The 17100-nt window shown below is 36.8% G+C and overlaps 1 protein-coding gene across 4 annotated transcripts in view; it reads right to left on the reverse strand.

The window, feature by feature from the left end:
• FAM83B (family with sequence similarity 83 member B) overlaps positions 1–17100 on the reverse strand; it is an 82941-nt gene that overhangs the window by 45801 nt on the left and 20040 nt on the right. The gene's annotated exons all lie outside the window — the stretch shown is intronic.

Here is a 17100-nt window from a genome sequence, read left to right on the forward strand (position 1 = left end):
TTTCTCCTGTTATCAGTATGTCAAGCTAACATGTCCATCTCTTGTCATAACGGCTCCTTGTACATACTAACTTAAGACTTGCAATCTGCTCTGCTCTGGGGAATAGAAGATCCAGGAGATTATTTGAATTGTGTGCAAAATAAGGATAAATGGGCTCTGGGGTGGAACCAAGTGGCCAGTTTCATCAAAAAGCTGTAATTTTTGGTCAAGTCTATTTTGGCTGTCCTAGGGCTGATGTGTTTATCTCTTGGTTCTCTGCATCACTAGATGGATGCTATAAACAAGGCAGCCAGCTATGGAAAGGCAGCGTACGAGATATATACTTTTAGTTTAAGCGATCGATGAAGTATTTTAACCAACAATCTTTTTTAACCTACAACTTGCTATTGGTTATTGGTTTCAGGATTCTTTTTTTCCTAATTTAATTGAAGCCGATCTCACAGAAACAATGCAAAGTAAAAATTATAAACGTGAACCTGGTATGTTTATTTTCATAATATATGATGTCATGATATGTGAGTGTGTGTTAAAAGTCTCTATTGCAACAACTGTATTTCAGCACATACTGCTTGTGAAAGTAAAAGCAGAGCCACAAACTGGCACATCTACCTAAGGATAAAAAAAGACATACGTATATTATAAAGAAAATGTACAAGTCTCAAGAAAGTGCAACAGAAAAGCATACGTGCTTCAGTCTCACAAAATGTGATCTCTCTAGCTCAACAGTGATCACTTCTTCAATGCCTCTTTGTAATGCTTATTCTCACTGATCCAGATTTTGGATGCTAATGTTGTTATTGTTCTCCCACAACCCTTCTGAATGATTCAGTTCACAACAATAAAGTATTTGTAAACTCCCCAATGATAAGACAGAGACTTAGGTTTCAGTCTTAGGTCTACCAAGAATGAGTTGCTAACCTTGGTCTAATTACTTAACTTTTTGGAATTTTAGTTTCTTTACCTGAAGCATGGTAAGATAAAATATACCCTGCAGTGTTTTCAAGGATCAAATAAAATACTCTTTTAGGTCCATAGCATCATATTTAGTACATAGTAGTAAAAGTTAAGTGTAGAGCTGAGTGAGATTCAAAGTCAGGCAGTCTGGACCCAGAGTTCCTGCTTATGATGACTGACCTAAGCTGCCACATACATCTGCATATCTTGAAGTTTCTTTCTACAAGGTCTGATATCAGATTTGCCCCTGCTTATTTCTAATAATCTTTTGGCCAAACAAAGCCATTCATCATTAGAATTTTTAATTCCAAGGGCCTGTTATCCTTGCTAACGTGTCATCTATTGAAAACTGAAGGAACAGAGTGTGTATTCTATTTTAGTCAAAACCAAAAAAATGTTAAATCAAACACCAGATGGCTGAGGACAAACCCATGCAGAGTTCATTTCTTAGGATCTCTAAGATGCCACATATTCTTAATTAAAATTTCTTTAAGTATGTTCTCTCAAATATAAGACATGTGTGTAAACTAGATTGTATTTGTACATTTTGGGGCACATTTGTGTATTTTATTGACAAATACCATACACATATGTCAAGTTACAGAAAGTAGATTATATTTCCCAATTTATCTATGAGGCTGTCATATTAAAAAAAAGTCAAGAGATTTATCAGAATCCAAATAAACTGCATGTACCATCTGACCACTATTCTATCAGGAAAAAAAAAAATGCTTCTAGGACTTGGAGTTTGCAAATTCTTGGCTGGCCCATTGCTTCTTGAATTTATGTATGGCACAGTTGGGAGAGCCACTTAAATCAACAGATACCACACTACAATCACTGAAGGCCATTCACTGGCTACATGTCCTACAGCACTTCTGTGATCAAAGTGCAAAGATACTCTTAAATATCAACCTAGAGAGAACTCTTCTCCCTTTCCCTTAAATTAACCCTTTACCAAAAAAAAAATGTAAACATCCAAATGAAAAAGAACAGTTTTCCTCTTGGAATAATTAAAGAGCACTGTTCTCTAACCACCATAAAACATAGACAGTGGTTCTCAATCTGTGGGTCGAGACCCCTCTGGGGGTCGAACGACCCTTTCACAGGGGTCGCCTAAGACCATCCTGCATATCAGATATTTACATTACGATTCATAACAGTAGCAAAATTACAGTTATGAAGTAGCAACAAAAATAATTTCATGGTTGGGGGTCACAACATGAGGAACTGTATTTAAAGGGCCAGAAGGTTGAGAACCACTGGGTTAAAATAAGATGACAAGAAACCAATTATATTTTAGCAATAATAACACTTAAAGTCACTAGAATGTCATATCACTTGCAAAATGGAGAAGTAGGAGGGCTATAGTAATTAAATATTGAGGCCTCACATATATACGCATGTGCACTATAAAGTACTCTTTAGAGATTTCTTTTATATTTCTCTGCACATAAATATTACCAAAGGAGAATTCTTGATGCTAAACTTTAGAAGGTTTTAATAAGAAGAATATCTTTCCATCTACATCACTTTGTTTAGGTATTAAGCCTTAGATTAAATTTAGAGATTGGCTCCGTATGTAACTTGGTTCAGTAGAATCACAATATTTTAATTGGTTTATGGCTGTTGGACATATAATTGGAAATGTGAAACTTAAGACGCTGAGAATGTCTTTTAAGACCCACCAGGTTAAACATTCATATCTAGAACTATTTTAATATAAAGTGTTAAGTTACTGAACTGATATTAGAAATTGGGCTCACTTTTAAGCTCTGATGTATTTACATAGTTTATTAAACAGGTTAGACTTGTAAAAATTTATCATAATGCCCAAAATTATAAAATATATTAGTAACTACAGTACAAATAGATTGTGTTAAAGAACATGTAAGTGGTATAAATCAAGAAAATTCTCAGGAGCACTCTCATCTCACTAATAGAGATCAAGGCTCCTATATTAGGAGGAAGCAAGATGTCTGTCACAACCTGGTCACACCATCACTCTGCCATCTTCTATTCATTAGAAGGGAGTCACTACGTCCAGTCCACACTCAACAAGAAGGAAATTCAGATCCAACTTTGGGAAGGAGGACCTTTGAAGAGTTATGGACATATTTGAAAATCAGCATATGTAACATTAAAATCTAGTACACAAAAATATATACACTATTAGTAGGCAGAGATACAGAGGAATATTTCTGGAAGAGGGAAGGGCAAAAGCAAAGATTTAAAGGCATGTCAAATCTAGAAAAGTAGATGGTGACCACTATTCTATCATGAGGTCACCATCATGAGGTGTATAATTAAAAAAATCTTTTACACATTCACTTGCAGGATGAGGTCAGTGATTCTGTGTCACTTACAGAATGCAAAGAAACAATGGTGTATAATTATAAAAGAATGACATGGTCAGAATGACATGGTCATTGATCATTCTGGCAAGCGACCGTAGGAATACCGGAGAAAGCAGAATTGTTATGTAGCAAGATGAGTTAAAGGGACTGATGCAATTAACCCGAAAAGTAGAGAGCAGAACCTGGGCGGTAGCAATGGAGAGAATCAGGAGTAGGTAAATGTGGCAGAAGTCCAAAACTCTGCCTGATGACAAAAGTGGAGTTATAAGATGAGAGAGGGATGAATCACATGTGATTCTGAGATATTATGGCCTTGGTGTCTAAGAAAGTGATGATGCCTTTAACAGTGAGAAGACTGGAGAAAAACTTTAGTGAGCTTCATAAACTCCTGGCAACCGTTTGGACAGTCTGCATTTTGAAAGTCCAATGCGCCATACAGGTAAAGACACTGGACCATGGGATTTAAAGGCCAATGTTCAGAAGCCCAGAACTGTAAATGGAAGTAGTAGCTGAAGGTGTAGAAGTGGAAAGCAGGAATAAAATGTGGAGAGAGAACAGATTCAAGGATAAAAAAATCTTTTACACATTCACTTGCAGGGAGACAGAAAGAGAGTTACCAAAGGACATTAAGAAACAATAGACGTATAGGGAAAGAATGGAGAGAAATACATGGAAACCAATGGTAAGAGAATTGAGGGTGAACACTACTTACGGAGAAGTGGAAGAAACTGTGGGTCATTAGGAGGTTGCTGGCATGCCTTGACCACGTGAACAATAGAGGACTATGAGGCACCAGATTAGGAGAGGAATGGAAGAGAAATCCAGACTGCAGGGTTGAGGGGAAAGAGAAATAAGGAAGTAGGGACACTTGATGGAGACTTTCTTAAGGAAGTATAACAGTTGAAAAGTAAGAGATAAAGAATGGCAGAGAGGTGATAGTGGATGGAGACAAGCAACACTATAGAGGAGTGTCATATTGGAAAGCAGAAAGGAAATAACCATAAATACAAATTAAAATTGTAAAATTCAAAGTAATTCAATTGGGGGGGTCAAAATCAGAGATTTTTATTTTTCCTTCTGAGAAAATTTTTTTATAAGATAGCTGAAATTAGGCTTTCTTTCCTTTTTTTTTAAATCCTCATCTGAGGACATGCTTAGAGAGAAGGAGGGGGGGAGAGAGACATGTATGGGAGAGAGAAACATTGATCAGTTGCAGGAGTATGAGAATCGAACCCACAACCCAGGCATATGCCTTGACCTAGAATCCAGCCGGCAACCTTTCGGTGCACAAAATGATGCTCAACAAACTGAGCCACCCAGGCAGGGATGAAATTAGGCTTTCAAGGTGGAAAAGTGGAAGTTTAAAGGACATCACCTGGGAAGTCCCCAATCAGGAAGGAAGCAATGGGGATTATCTAGGGAAGCAGCCCTTAGCGTTTGAGAAGAAAAATATTCAATCCAGTTTTAAATGTTAAGCCCCGTGATAAACAAGTGTAATTTTAAACATTATTCTTATCACTGTTTTTTATCACTGTTTTTTTTATCACTACTATGGTTACATGAGTTGAATAGATTGTTACACAGGAAATGGCGATCTATATAGCAGTTTCTTCAGCAGTCTCCAGCCCAAAGGGAAGTTTTGGTTTGTGAAAGAAAATGTACACTTGTTGATTTTCATGCTTTTAAAGCTTTAAGAGTCAACTAATTATTGAATGGCTAATGATCACACAAAAACAGCTGTGAGGTTTTCTTCATTTCTGCAGGAAGAGTACCGTGACGTCCTCCTTATATTAGCACAGGTGTACCAAGCATGGGAGGAGAGGTAGGGATGACTGGAGGCTGCAGGGATCTGCCCTGGTGAGAAGGAGCATATTATTACTGATATTATTTACAACTGTCAGCACATGGTGTAATGAAAAGCAGACTGCATTTTGGTCAGTCTCAGCATTGTTTTTAAATTCCTTAGAGCCGATGAGCTTTCTTACTGCCTGCCCCCAGGGCAAGTAGCTCCCAATGCGGCCTCTTTTGTTACACCACTGCTTACCAGTACAGGAAATCAATTACTTTATCATGGGAAAAGTCCTAACTGAAAAAAATCAGGAGGCACGTTTTTATACATAAGCTCACGTATGATCTCAGTATACTACATATGTATATTTTATTTCAAAGGACTATATAAGGCATTATATATGCCTACACACACGACCATATGCACATGTACATCTCTATCCATCTATTTATCGAACAAGGAAGAAAATTTCTAACTTGTATTTTCTTAAGCCTTCCCAGTATTTTTTCATATTTTCTACAAAGAATATATGTACTCTAATAAAAAATAAATAAATCTTTACAATATACATTTGTTGAACTAATAAGTTGAACTAGTAAGAAAACAGAATAGTGTTTGTCAACAAATATTTTAAAGGTATTTTATCTATCTCAAAATTTTTCTACTTTGAAATTTCAGGAAGTGTCTCTATAATACTCTGATACCTAAAAATTAAAAAAGTGGGGGGTAAAAATCCAGACCCTTTGTAAAACATAGGTCAGTCACATAAACGTCAATGCATTGGCAATATTTTATCTATATATTGAAAGGAATTTTAGGGATAAAATAGGCAGGTTTAGGAAATCTTAGGAATAAAGAGGGTCCATGGTGGAGGAATGCATAAGTGAGGGCTTGGAGATGCCAGAAGGCATACATTCACAGAGAATAGAAAAGGTGCCACAGGATAAGGGGAGAGGAAGACATACATTCACAGAGGATAAAGAAAAGTCACAGAGTATGGGGTAAAAGGAAACATACTTTCACAGAAGATAGAGAAATCCACAGATGCTGGGAAGTAGGAAACATGTTCACAGGAGATAGAGGAATGTTACAAGATAAGGGAGAGAGAAAAAGTGGGGCACCAGCGTGTTTTGGACTTTGAAGCTGATATTTTGCAAAAGACTGACCCATTAGAAAAGCACAGGGTCATAAAGTGGGGAAGGAGTCCAATTAGAAGGGAGCATGAAGAGACAAAGAACTACCCGGCCTTTATAAACCTTAGAAAAAGGGGCTTAGTGGGTTACCCTCTTGGGAACCTCTCCCTACGTGTGAGTCTGTATTTGCTTCCAATAAATTTCCACCCTTTTATTAACAAGTACTTTTAGTCCGTGAATTTTATTCTTCAAACTTCAAGAGGCAAGAACCCACAAGGGGGAGATCTGCTCCCTGCAGCCCATGTTGCAATATCTCACATAAATCTTTTACCATGCCCCCCAAATATTAGACTTTAAACCACTTGAAGTGTTTCTTTTTCCACCTGTATGACCTATCAGCATGCTTTGTACATAGTAGGGATTCAATAAGTAAATATAGAATTAAACTATGTATACAAAATATCCCCAAAATGTGTATGCACACTGTAATAGCTGATAGCTCAATTTTGAAAATGACATGCATTTTAATAAACACTGTAATTACTCAAAGTGTTTATATAAATTTTGGGGTTACTCTATATGTAGTTGAAACTTTTTTTTACAGAAATAAACTTTGTTGACTTAAAATCAAATAATTAAGACATTTCAAATATAGCTTTATGACCCCAAAAACCACCTTCTTAAGATACAGAATTACATATGTAGTGATATTTTTCAATTATATTATTGGATATACCATCAATAGCAGGAAATTGATGGTATATTCTCAAGAAGAGATTGTGTTTTACATTTAATTTTAGTCGACTCCAGGCTGTTGTTAGCCTGTCGGTGAGCATTATCCCTTATAACCTGTTTTCTATTCTCCTCTACATTTTAGCTAACCAACAAAATGTTAATATGTCCTACATCAGGTTTGATGGCCTCACTGACTTACTCAAAAACATTTCATGACTTCCCACCGTCCATATCCACAAAGCTGGGTTGAAGAACCTTCACAATTTGATCTGTCTACCTCTCTTACCAATCCCCACCTTCCTTTTTCGATCCACTTCTACTCCCCTCTCATCCCGTCTTTAAAAATTCCCAACTTTCCACCATACATCTCCTACTCCTCAAAATGTATTCTACCAAAATGATTTACGAAAAATCATGAAAAGGTGATCACCCCAGTGATACCTTCCCAGTTTCTTATTCTGTCTTTCACATCCCTGACCCAGCATATGGGAGTTGCTTAATGATTGCCTTTGGGAGGTTCTGTTTCTCAGGAGGTTATATAATCTGTTTTATTAGGTCCTGGGTCAGCATCCAGTCAGTCTTCTTCTTATCTCACACTCTGTATTTACCCATTCCTCTGTATCTGAATCATATCCAAGTTATTTTTAATACCATCCATCAGAATCAGGACTGATCTCCAAGCCCAGGCACTCTGTGTTTAGATCCTAAGTGAACCCTAATCTCTACTTAGACACATCTGCAGGTCTTGGTGGCTGGGGTAATACTGTCAACCATCCCAAGGCTGCGGTGAAAATGATAAAGCCTCTGTAGCTTGGCCTCTGTGTCTGCTTCCTAATCCAACCCTCTGCTGACTCTGACACCAACTTCGAATGACATTGCCATCATTCCAATTGCTTAAGCCAAACATTTTGGAGCAATCTTCTGTTTTTCAACTTATTTTACATCCACATTTCATTGCCTTCAAAATATACCCCAAATCCAGCCATCACCGAGCATCTGAGACATATTCATCCCACACTTGAATTGTCTTAATAGCCTCTGCTATTCTTAAGCTTCTCGAGTCAATTTTCAAAACTGCAGCCAGATGTATCCTTTTAAAACAGCATATTTGAAATGGATCATATCTCTCTTTTGCTCAAAGTTCTCCAGTGACTCCCCATTAGACACAGAGCATAAGCCAAGGTTTTTATAATGGCCTGTGAGGACCTCCATGTTACCTCTTTAAACTCACCTATTCATCTCCCCTTTGCTTTCTGGTGTCTAGCAGTTGTTATCCATACTGTTCCTCTATCAAACAAGAAGCCATGTTCCTGTTCTAAACCTTACTATACATATCTATAGTCAGGCTGGTGTGCTCTGCTGGCAAATAGATGCATGGCTCATTCTCTCTTCCCTCAAATCTGGACTCCAGTGTCACTTTCTTGATGAGACCTACTCTGATAACTCTATCTAAAAATACACCCCCCCCCCCAACACACCAATCTCAAGCCTCCTTCCCAACCATATTTATGATTTGTTTTTCTCCATAGCAATCCTCATTTATTATGCTTATTATCTCCCTCCCTATTTGTATGTAAGCTCCATTCAAAGGTATGATTTTTTGGTATTTTATTCTCTTATATATCCCCAGAGTTTAGAACGGAAGGCAGTAAATAAATATTTTCTGGGTGAATGAAGAGCCTGCCTTCCCTTTCCCTGTAAGGCTAGCCAAAGACTGAATGACATCCCCGCTCCTCCTCACAGTTGAACCCAGCAGAGGCCAAAGACAACTTCACTGTCTGAATGTCCTCTTACTTTTTTGAATCATCCCTATATTTGAACTCTAAAAACCCATTCCTCTTCAGTGCCTCCTAGTTTGCATTCTAGGTGCTATACCTCATCTACTAATTATAATTGTATCTCAGTTCCAGGTTTGTTGCTTCTGACTTCTCATAGCAACCCCATATTATCCTTGTGCCTAGCTCTTTTAGGAACTAAAATACTTCTACAGCACCAGCTGGTCTCAATCCCAGAGCCTCTCAACTAGGTCCTCCAATACCTCTATTTAGGAATATGTAGTCATTATTACTTTGCAATTATCACCATCTTGGATCATTACTACTGACTAGGTCACATCTACCACAAGAATGCAGATTATTCATCTGTAAAATATGAATGATGAAAGTATGTTATGTCACAGGATGCCTGTGAAGGTCAATTTGGTTATGACACATAAGTGCTCAATAAATATTACCTGTTACTCTTTACTAGCCATTAAATCCACTACACAGAATCAGAAGGCAATTCCCCTGCTGATGATAAAAGCAAACCAATTTTTTCAAAATAATTTGAAGAGGGACTGTTTAAAGACCTGGATAATTGATGTAAAAGCATATACCACATGACGAATCTGTGGCAACCTTAGAAGAGCAGGCAGAATCCTTAAAATACAAAATGTCAGTCTAGTGTTCCAGCCCTCATCATCTCAAAAAGGCTCCCATAGCTCACCTCCCTGATATTTTACATCTCATAAGGAGGACAGATAAGGAAAGCTAAATGCCCTTATTCTTATGAAAGTTAACTTTTGATAAGATGCCTCAAGGTGTACCTGAGGTCCTAAGCTTATCATCACATTCAGCTGCAAGCTACATTTTATTTATAACATTTTAAACAAGAATTCCTACAGAGTCAAGTTATCTCCTCTTTCTCCATGTGCCTTTTGCTCCCTCCTGGAATACCACTTGTCCTCTTTTCCTGTGCAGGATTATTTTTCTGGCTTGTCCCTAAAGGCATCTGAGTTTGTAAGATTGCTCAGTTCAAGCCCTATGGAATTTAGGTGTTATTTAGATATTAGGAAAACTCTGTTTTACGAGCATAATGTTTTATGATGACAATTAGCATTGTCATTCCAACAAACTACTAAAGATATGTCATCAGAAAAATATTACACAATTCCATAAGTAGTTCAATAAATATTTGGTTTTTATTTTAATCCTGTGACCGAAAGGAAAATAAATAAGCAGAAATAATCATAAAACATAAGCTCTCTGCTTTAGAGATCTGAGAAGTCACACATCTAAATTTCTTCCCATAGTTAGTAACAATCCCTCAAAGTTGAATAGAAAGATTGTACCTGTCACCCATATGCAGTTCCTATAAGAATTGTTTCTGCCGAAACCGGTTTGGCTCAGTGGATAGAGCGTCGGCCTGCGGACTGAAAGGTCCCGGGTTCGATTCCGGTCAAGGGCATGTACCTGGGTTGCGGGCACATCCCCAGTGGGAGATGTGCAGGAGGCAGCTAATCGATGTTTCTCTCTCATCGATGTTTCTAACTCTCTATCTCTCTCCCTTCCTCTCTGTAAAAAAATCAATAAAATATATTTTAAAAAAAAAAGAATTGTTTCTCACAGCTTATTTTTTGGGGGTGGTGGGGGGTGGGGGGAGTGAAATTAAAGAGTATCAAAGAATAATAACTGATCAGAGAAAACTGTATTAAAAACATTTCCCTTAATCAGATAAGTCATATGTACTCTAAAATAACTCAAATTTTAAACTGTTTACCCCCAACAATTAATAGAGGTATAGATTAACATTATCAAGGCAGTGTTTCTGATAAATTTATTGTCCCTACTAGCAATCATAATTTTTCTTTTTAAGGGTAAATTCTTTCTCAAGTTGCCAATTTTCAAATGAAATTCTGTTAAAAATAAAAATCATAGGTGATCTTTAGCTTTTAACTGATAACACACTGGTAAAACATCTGAAACTCATGAATTACAGATGACTGTAGTGCGCAACCAAGTTAAAGGTCTCATTTAATAAAATTTTTATTTTTTCATAACCTTGAATTTTTTTGCTTCAACACAGCATAAAATGTAATCTCTATCAAGAAATCATAGTTTTTTTGCTCACTAATCATTGTACTCCTTAAATAATATTCATTATCACTTTTTGAATTATATCAAAGATATTTAGTAACTAGTGATAATATTTCATAAACTTGTAGTTATTTAAACCAAATTTTGACAACAAATGGTAGGTCTATAATAAATATGAACTTTAAAATTTTTCAAAACCTTGTTCTTGTTCATAAATATAAAAACCTTGTATAATGTCTTTATTTAAAAAGCTAATACAATGATCACTTTTAAAATTCTAGATGAAAATGGAAAGATTATTGTTTTCTTTTTGTCTATAGAACATGCTTACCCTCTCTTAGCTTTTCATCAGATCTCTGTAGTTTTTTAGATCGTCAGAACTTTAGGTAAGAAAGTATAGTTTAGAATGTTTTCTTCCATACCTGCCTGCTTTCCATAAAAGAGGATGCCTTTTTAGCACATTCTGAATATAAAATATTCTATATCTAAGCCATCTTCACAGTAGATCTTATTTTCAAAAATACTTATGTTGAATCAATATTTTCCCAGTTTGAACTTTCTACAAAATAACACTGGGGAAACACTGTGTTGCTTTACAGCTAATGCAGTGTACATAATCATTATGATACTTCAGAAAGGTGTTTAAGTATTTTCGGGAATAGTCATTGCACAAAAGCTAATGATCCTAGATGGCATTCCTAGTAACATACTGTCTTGTTCAATACCGAACTTTTAAAGAACAAATGCCTAGCCGTGGCCAGGTAGCTGGTGAGAGCATCATCCTGATGTGCCAAGGTTGCAGGTTTGATATCCAGTCAGGGCACATACAAGAAGCAACCAAAAATGCATAAAAAGGTGGGAAAACAAATTGATGCTTCTCTCTCTCTTTCTCTCTCACTCTCTTTAATTAAAAAATTTAAAAGAACATATTCCCAATCACTGTGATGCAAAAATACAGACTGATGGATTATTTTTCTTAACTAAATAAAGCTCTGGAACAATGTGGTAAGAGAAGGAGGAAGTGCAGGAGGAAGAGGAGAGGAGTTGTCACCTCAACACCATACACAGGGTATTTAATGTGTGATAGGTGTCATGTTAGATATGTCATCTATTTCATGCCATTCCTGCAAGGATTGTATAAAGTATTAGGATCTCCATTTTACTGCTGGGAAAAATAAAGCTCAGAGAGATTGAGTATAACGTCTAATACAAATGGTCATTTGAGACTCTAAGATTCAGAGTCTTCACACCATTCCATGAATCCTCTTTTTAAAAAAGCATCATTTGGCCCAGCCAGCGTGACTCAGTGGTTGAGCACTGACCTGTGAAAGTCACAGTTCAATTCCAGGTTAGGGCACATGCTTCGATTGCAGGCCCAATCCCCAGTATGGGGCATACGGGAAGCTGATCAATGATTCTCTCTTGTCATCGGTCATTAATGTTTCTATCTCTGTCTCCCTTTCCCTTCCTCTCTGAAATCAATAAAAATATATTTTAAAAAAGAAAGCATCATTTCAATTTGGCAATTTAAAAAAAGAGAGAGACTACAGCTTTGTTATCAAATCAGTCATGCAAGCCCAAAACTCCATCTTGCAATGAAGTTAAAGAGTCCTTACATGCTATCTTCTTTCCCCTCTCTTCTCCCTTAAGTAACTGTGTTGAAAAGTATATATTTGACGTTATCTTGGTTATTGGTAATAGTGGAGGGAGTGTGTGAATGGGTTGAGGAGAATATGGAATGTGTTATCTCTCTGTATAGCACCAGAAGTTTGGCATAGAAAGAGTATTCCTACACAGCAACAACAGTTACATGGCAATGTCAGTTTTAACAGGATACCCTCCTTCCTCTCTCTCTCTCCCTGAATAAATATATCATATACACATTAATATATTTTAACAAATAATGCATTATATTCAGAGAAGAGATGTTCAAATTAATAGAAAAAGATAATAATGTCATTAAATCTCACTAAGCAAAATATATTTCCTGGCAGCAACTAATTTTGACTCATATTCAAAGAATAAAAGTATTCACAGTGAGAGATGGAATAGGGAGGGGGCAGAGAGGAAGTTCTTAACAAAAACTAGGAACATTAGGAGAGAGACAATTGCAGTCCAAGAAAGATGAATACACAAATATCGTTTAGTTGGGCAGGATATAGTTGCAAATTAATGCAGACGGAAGTGACACACTATGACACAATAAAAATTATTCATCAATGGACTAATTCAGCAAGGAGTATAACATATTGAAATAATCTTAAAATGGTAAGCACTATGAGAGATTTAGACAGGAATATTAGATTTAAAAGACATTAAAGTGCTTTGCTTGATATATTTCAATAAATAAAAAGATACCTGGGAAGATGCCATAACTTGTTAGTGGCAGAGCCCTGGTGATCAAGCCTCTAATCTAGTACTATTTTTATAATACCAGTCAAATCCCAGGAAACGCCCTATCATCTGTTCACCTTCCCAGTTGCAGCCATGCGACAAGCTGGTAGTTAAAGTTTCTCTGTATTACTAATAACTCCCTAGGCCATAACAGACACACCCAGGAACACTGACTCAGGGAGGAAACAGGACCTGAACTCAGGAGAGGCGGTACAGAGCACCTCAGGAATTACTCTGCCCTAATTCTCACTAGACTTTTGCTTATGTATCTTCTTGATTTTATATTTCACAAGACTAAGATTCACATCTCATAGAAGCAGCTAGCCTAGAATTAGGAAACAGAGAGGCAAATAGCATTCTGGTTAGACATTTACATATTCCAAACTATCAAAAGTTATAATGCATGGATATCTACCACTGAGTGCCTAGAAAAAAAATTACTTTCATGAAAGATGACTTTAGAGTAATTAGAGAGGATACTTTCATAAGAGGTATTCATAGTAATTAGGAATACATGCATATATCATCTTGGGAACAACTCTTGAGAGACAAATAATTATCTGGGAAAGTCTTGCTAGACGCTATCAGACTTTACAAAGTTGACCCAAATATGTCAACCACATAGTGAAAAATAAAAATAGGTTAGAAAAAGGGCCAGTAAATAAAAATATGGCCCTTTTAGGGCACAAGTAAGATGTTACCTGCAATTGGATTTTCCCAAAGGAAAATTCTCAAATAAAATATAAACATACATTAAAAAAAGAAATTAAAAAAAAGCAAAGGGGAAAAAAAAGCAACCCTCTAAACAACTTCTAAGTGACAAGGGACAAAAATAAAAAGAATCAATAAGAACAAATCAATGATTTTCTAAAATATTATAAAGACTATATTCTTCTTTTAAAAGCAAATAATTTAATGATTATATTACTTAAAGTAGAAGTTGTGAAGATTAAGAAAATAACCTCATTTAAATTGGAGTTAGGAGGGCCTACAGGGGAGTTCTCATGCACTACCTCTCCTTGTCAATTCCCATCTCCAACAGGAAGATGTTTTTCTCCTACTACTCTAGCAGGAAGAGGGATTGTCTCCTGGCCCAGCAACCACTCAGCCAATGACAGACTACTATAATTCAGCCAATGAAAAGCCACTATACTGCAAACTCTCATTTTCCTCCAATGGACTCTATTTACAACAGCCCCTCTGAGTCCCCCATTCCCTCTATAAAAAAATATTTGTCTCCTTTGTACTCTGAATTTGTGCATGGTTTGCCATTAGACCATGTGTCCCAAATTGCTGTGCATTTCTGTCCCTGAATCAACCCATTTTAGCTGGAGAAATCTGGCTATCTATTTAAGGTCAACCCATCAAACACATATAAATTAGTGAAATTCAAAACCAAAATATTTCCAGTAAAGATAAATAAGATATAGTATCATTTTTATTTACTTTCTCAAGGGACTAGAATGTTAACTTGGTGGTTATGGTCAGGCTTCAGATGTTTGGATTGATAGGAAACTTGCTTTTGGATTCTTTTTATTATTTTAAGATTTTTCAATAATATGACATTTATATTCAGAGTTCCTTATCTCAATTGCAAACAGAAGAGTGAAAATGGATTTAAATTATTCTCTGAGATGGCTTGCTGGTTCTGTTTGCTGGTTTAGAGCCCTACTTGTTTGACCTCAGACCTCCACAGTTGCGTAATGTTGATTACCAAGAAATATATCCCTGAGAAATTTGAGGGCACGGAACTTTCTTCTATCTATTAAAATACAGAAAACAGTTCAAAATCAGAAAGTTTACCCTGATAACTAATAGGCTTCCACTGACTCTGAAAGATTATAAGAAACTAGCTTAGCCGAAACCGGTTTGGCTCAGTGGATAGAGCGTCGGCCTGCGGACTGAAGGGTCCCAGGTTCGATTCCGGTCAAGGGCATGTACCTGGGTTGCGGGCACATCCCCAGTAGGAGATGTGCAGGAGGCGGCTGATCGATGTTTCTCTCTCATCGATGTTTCTGACTCTCTATCTCTCTCCCTTCCTCTCTGTAAAAAATCAATAAAATATATTTTAAAGAAAAAAAAAAAAAAAAAAAAGAAACTAGCTTATCTGCTAAGCAAATGATAGTCATGAAAACTGCTTAATCTTTAAAAAGCAACGTGTTCTGACAAGCTTTAATTTCATAATAATATTTGCTCTTATTTAAAAAATTATCACAGGAGCTTGTCCAGTATGGGATAGTAAATAGTCTAAAATCTTGGAAAAGAGGGTCAATAACCTCAGAAATCTTTAAAATAACAAAGATCTTAAAAATCCTATCTAATCAAAGACAAAAGGGTAATTGACCGTACCTTCACTACGCTTCCCATTGACTAATCAGGGCAATATGCAAATTAACCGCCAACAAAGATGGCGGTTAATTTGCATACTAGGCTCCAAGCGGTGGAGTGAAGCCAAACGTACCCGAAGCCTGCTGAGCAGAGAGGCCTCACGCCCCCGGGATCAACAGAGCCGAAAGGCCTCATGCCCCCAGGATCAGCGGAGCTGCGAGGCCTCATGGCCCCGGGATCAGCGGAGCAGCGAAGCCTGATGGCTGGGCGGGGGAGGGGGGGGGCGCTCTGGCCGGAGCCCAGCCAGAGCGAAGGCCTGGGTCCTGGGTGCCAGAGGAAAACTGGTGCCAGCAGCCAAGGGAGGGAAGGCCTATTGCACGAATCTCTTCGTGCAACAGGACTCTAGTATTTAAATAAATATAGTGACATGAAGAAATTTCCAAAAAATACTTCTGAAATATATATTCCATCCATATTATGGCTCATGTGACCTCAATATTTATTGCAACTGGGGAGAAACTAATACATTCTTCAATGTTTTGAAGGGAAAAACAACACTAAGTTATCTATTATGATATACATTCAATTGCAATGTATGCAATTTGCAGAGTTAACATAATTATCTCTGCAAATTGAATAAAGGTAAAAATTCTTTCTTATTTTATGTCACTTTGATTTGGTGTAAGAGAAACATAACATTATACCACAGTTTTCCAGTATGGACTTCAAGTTCCTCAGCTCATTAATGCACATCAGAGTTCCCAGCAGACAATGACCAGGCAGAGAATATATTACTTTTAGAGTTTCTCTCAATAAATAGCTGCCACATTAAAAGAATATATATCTCAAATGGTCATGATTAGTGTTCAGTTTCCAGTTAGTGCTAGCCCAAGAACTCATAATACCTCCTCAATTTCATTTTGTGTCACAGAAGTGCAATGCCCCATAGCAAACTAGCTGTGGTGTAGGTTGATGAATTCTAAGTTTACTCTTCACTAATGTATTTTTAATTTTCAGTTAACCAAACAGTGGTTCAAAAATATATCGAGTCCCCAAACAGAAATTAGCACATGTTGGTACTTGATATTTGTTATTTTACCTTTGCAAGGACTCATATATATCCTTGACTTTTGCTCTGTAGTTTTACAAAATACAATTGTACAATTTTTTCACAGAGCATAGGAAAGTACAATTTTAAAAATACTCATGGTTCAATTTGGGAAATTGAACTGATAGTTCAACTCATTCAATAAAAGTTTGGACACCTACCGTGTGCCTGATTCTATAGTTAATTTTTAACAATTGAAATAGATTAGTCTTTCTTTAATGTAGTTCTGCTAAAGGAGTTAACACAGCAAAAACGTCAAGTTATTTGAGAGGTTTTGGGGAAAAACACCTTACTTTTGCAAAGCCTACATTTGACATCAGCCTCAGAACATTGTGTCTCCCTAACACGATTGCAAAGCTTTTAGTAGCTTCTCCTACAATCTACAGTGTCTTCTAGATTTCAGGGATCTTGGTTTTATATACTTCATAAATGCATACATTTCACA

Source organism: Myotis yumanensis, unplaced genomic scaffold, assembly GCF_028538775.1.
Source record: "Myotis yumanensis isolate MYYU_CA2020_CCGP unplaced genomic scaffold, mMyoYum1.0.hap1 SCAF_6, whole genome shotgun sequence".
Taxonomy (NCBI): Eukaryota; Metazoa; Chordata; class Mammalia; order Chiroptera; family Vespertilionidae; genus Myotis; species Myotis yumanensis.